A 4474-nucleotide genomic window follows, 5' to 3' on the forward strand; every position below is an offset into this window, starting at 1 on the left:
TCCAACCAGTTGAAGTCTTTGTCAACTTCCATTGGTTCATGCCCCAGAAGTGAAGCACGATATGAGATTTGCGTTGGCTTACCCTGGGCTTTATGTTCTGCTGCCTTAGTTTTCTCTTGACTGTTCTCACTTGTATTCTCCTCATTCACCGTACTCTGTTCTTTCATAGGAGTGGTCGTTGGTTTCAGAGGCACTCGAGAGCTTCTCTCACTAACTTTCTCTCTCCCTTGGTGGATTCTTATTCATTTCTTCTTTTTATGAACAATCACCGCCGTTGGAATTGTTTATAACCAAACAGCTTCATTGTTGCTGTCAGCTTGCCAAACCAGACACGTAGAGATTGCTTCAGCCCGTACAATGACTTTCGCAGCTTACAAACTAGATTTCCACTCATGGATTCATATCCAGCTCCAGGTGGCAGATCCATATACACTTCCTTCTCCAGGTCTCCGTTGAGAAAAGCATTCAGAACATCTGGCTGCATTAGAGGCCAGCTTCAATTCACAGCTAGGGGGAGCAGTATTCGAAAGGTATTAATCTTTTCTACCGGTGCGAATGTCTCATCATAGTCTTCACCGTACTTCTGGGTGTAGCCCTTAGCCACTAACCGGGCCTTATATTTAACTGAGTACCATTTGATGAGTAACTGAGAACAAGGGGGAGGGATGTAGGGTACCCTAAAAGTCTTTCCTCTCGCTTCGCTCGAGACCTAAAGCCCTTCGCCACTGCTTTTGTTTTTAATATAGTTGCAAGTGAGTCGACGGATAGGGAAAATTCTATTACACTGGCGATATCATTAGTATTCCCTGTCTGTAAGGAAAGCAAAGAAAAGGTCACAGTACCTCGCTCTTCTCTCTATCATAGAAAGAAAGATCTCCCCAGGTAATGAGAAGCCCTAAGTAAGTAGCTGTCTAAGAAGAGTAGGAACCCTCAGGATTAGAATAAAAGGGAGTGAGCTTAATCCTCAAGCAAGAGGTCTCGGATCCAACTCGTGAGAATGGAGGTGAAGCTTGAAAGCTGAAGCAAGGCTTCCTTGCCCGGTAGCTTCGCCCGTATCCCAATCAATCCAACCGATCCTGATGCTGAATTTCCTCAATTCCATCGCTCCCTTCCTTCTCCTTCGATCAAAGCTATACCTGTTCCGTCGGTGAAAAGAACTAGCATTACCCTAGCCTAGCTACAAGCTTTTCAAGTTGTGGGTTAAATGGTGCAAGTTTACTGAGGATTGGGAGGACGGCTATTAGCAGCAGAGACCCTTTAGCCCCATTCAAGCAACTCTTTGCTCGTATTGAACTATCACCTCAATGAAGCAGAAGCAGTCCTTCTTAGGTCCTGTTGCAGTTTCAATTGCTTCAATTTCGCTCCTCTTCACAGAACACCTTGGCAGTCCAGCATTTGCCTTCCCCGTTGTGGATTGCGTCAACCAACCCAGTGTAATTCCAGTTCTTGATCACATTGTATGGCCCATCATGGATTGATTTCAACTTCCATGGTGTATCCACCATTGTTTATCAGGATTTTCAATTCCTCTGTCCACATCGCAGCATTGTGGATACATCCCGAGCATTCACCTGGAAACTTCCAGCGCCTATGCAAGCAATCACTCGCTTCTCAGGAAAAGCCAGTGCATAACCAAGTGTTGCACCAACAGACCATCCGATTGATCCATATTGCATTTGGAACTCATACCCACAACTCTTTGGCAGCTTCAGCTTCTGGCAGTTAAACCATGAATACCCTGTCTCAGCAATTACAGCGGATTCACTAGACAGCATTTTTTGTATATGTTGAAACAGAACATTAACCCTCAAAGGTTCCTTAGGTGCAGCCTTCAATGGTTGGCCCTTCAGGAACATATATCCTGTGGTAGTTTTCGTAAGAAGGAAGTTTCGTTATGCTTGAGTCGCTTAGCTAGCGCCCCTAGGAAATACCTCATCAGCACACACCCAAAAGCGGGGCCATTACCAATCACAACTCGTTCGGGCTTCACAATGATCGCTTTGTCTTTCTTGAGAAGATGTGAATACCCCACAGAGCAGTAATCATTGAAGATAGGTCTGGCGAACAAGTATGCATCAGCAGATTCCACAATTTCGGCACAGAAAGCAGTACTCACAGCACCCCTGTAAGTTCCAATGAAGTGGGGATGGTTGGTGCTCCGGAACAAGTCCTTTAGCTGATGGCATCAGAGCCAGTGCATAACCAGAAGCATCAGCTAGTTCCATAAGGGTCTGATGATCTGTTAAGATGTGATCAACCCCAACCAAAGGAGATTCACTAGACTCGGCCAAGGATGAAGGTAAAGCCTGGACAATTCAACCACCCAGTCATATACCTGAAACATGACACAAAACCTAAAAGAAAGTAAGTAGACAAGTCTACTTTAGGAGTGTACCATGTTCGGCAATAAACTGGAGGGTCTATGAAAGCCTCCAAGCTAACTGCTTGGTCAAGTGCGACAGCACAATACCAGTGCGGGTACTTCAGATACTGCCTCATCCACCCTTGGTACAGAGACCATTCTAAGAAGTCTCCCCACCAATAGGGTATGGGCAATCTTTCATTTGTTGAAAGAATGCCGAACGGGAACGCTGAGAAAAAGCTCTTTGCATACGCCTTCTTCCTCCCCTACTTCTCTTTCTCCAATAGACCCTTTTCCTCACTGACTAGGGGATGAATCTCTAGACAAAAAAGCTGTTCTATAAAACACTGCTGCCACTTCCTTTTCTACCGGCTTCCTTCAGTTCTAAAGTCAATCAAGAGGCGTTGAGTGAAGAACAGTTCAGTAGTGAATTCCAATATTTCCATATTCCCTTATTTCCCGCTTGTTAGCAACTTCAGTCTCAGTTCTAATATCAACCTGAGTAGGAATATTGAATATTCATATCTGGTTTGGAAGTTTTATCTAGTAGCTCACTGTAGCTGTAGGAGCGGGCCAACGAAGCTCTGTCTCAAAGAAAGGAAGTAGCGCAGAAAGCTCAAATAAAGGAGGGGAAAGCTTTCTATCGCTTTACATCTATCATAGATAGGAGATCCATGAATCTATGTAAAGCTCAGTACTGAGTTCAAGGGATGATGGAATTTTATAAGACGGAGCCCTTCCACATGAGATGATGTAGACTTCAAATAAAGTCAATACAGTCTTTCGGACACTTTCATTAAAGTGAGACCTTGGAGGGGCTAGGCGTAAAAAAAAAGCTTACAGAGTGAGGGATTTGCATTTCCTTTTGTTATGAGGTTCTTGGTAGAGAGTTACCGCTAGGTGAAGATAAGGATCACGCTTTCCTAACTCCTTCCTTCTTAGGATGATCTTTCTACTTTCTCGAGTTGAAGTTCGATTTAGGAAAGCCTAGCCTGTTAATAGAGCTTCCCTATGGAAGGAAGATAGTGAAAGGCAACATAAATAGAGCATGGAATCCCTTTTTCTATGGTTTCCTGCTATCGAAAGATGTAGTGTAGTGAATTCACTTTCTAAAGGGAGTAAGTTAATTGATCCTGACTTTGTATTAGCTTGCTATTCCGATCGCCTTATAGAACTTAGGAACTCCTCCACTCCAGATAGACTGAATTTCTTTCTTGATTGGTCCTATTTTATTTGCCTATGCCATGACTTATCTTATAGGCTGCCAGAAATGTGGTTTTAGACTCTAGACTTTCTAAGTAAGAGCCAAGGCCAATAGAATGGATGACAGATAACAGAGGAAAGAGATGTAGGAATCAAAACGGATACTGTACTCTAGAGGAAGGTTTGTCAGTATCTATCCTTACTTTCTTTTTTAGATTCGGAAATTAAGACAAGTCTCCTCTCATTTGCCTTTATTATATGCCTGGACAACCTCTAGAACCCCAGGACTAGAAGCAATGGCTTCCGATTAGAGCAAATGCCCCAAAAGCATACTAGCCATTGATGTAAGAAATCATGTAACTACCTTGCCTGAAATTCGAAAATAGATCTTAACTCGATCTAGGCTTTCTTAAGAAAGTAAACTGCTGGGGCTAGACAGAAAAGGAAAAGCCATTCTTCTTAGAAGCATGACCAGGGCTTTAGATCGTCGCAGAATAACTTAGGGGTATAAGTAAGAAGAGTCGAAAAGAGCCATGAGCTATTACATGGATGAAGGGTTGTCTCATGTCAAAAGAAGTGAGCTCATTCAGACAGGGAGGCTTAACATTGAAAGCGGATATTTCTTTCGTTACGCGGACTCGATTAGTCCGTTTTTCTAAGAGCATGTGCTATGCTAATCCAATCTAGTATATGCTAGCTAAGTCGGAAGTCATTAATGTAATGAGTGGCTAAGTGCGCGATGTGGCAAAGCAGCTACGTGAAGAGCATTTAATACAGGCGTGTACACCGGATCTAAGGATGCCCAGCCCAGGTCAATTGAATGTGCTGATAATGAATTGACATGGTGAATTCTGTGGTTTCTGCCAGTTTTTAGTTTTTATATCATTATAGTACTTGGGTTTATATTAT

At 43.2% G+C, this 4474-nt stretch overlaps 1 pseudogene; it reads right to left on the reverse strand.

The window, feature by feature from the left end:
• Window positions 1-886: 886 nt before the first annotated feature.
• LOC114926181 (pyruvate decarboxylase 2-like) lies at window positions 887-2277 on the reverse strand (annotated as a pseudogene).
• Between the last annotated feature and the right edge of the window lie 2197 nt (window positions 2278-4474).

Source organism: Arachis hypogaea, unplaced genomic scaffold, assembly GCF_003086295.3.
Source record: "Arachis hypogaea cultivar Tifrunner unplaced genomic scaffold, arahy.Tifrunner.gnm2.J5K5 arahy.Tifrunner.gnm2.scaffold_22, whole genome shotgun sequence".
Lineage (NCBI taxonomy): Eukaryota > Viridiplantae > Streptophyta > Magnoliopsida > Fabales > Fabaceae > Arachis > Arachis hypogaea.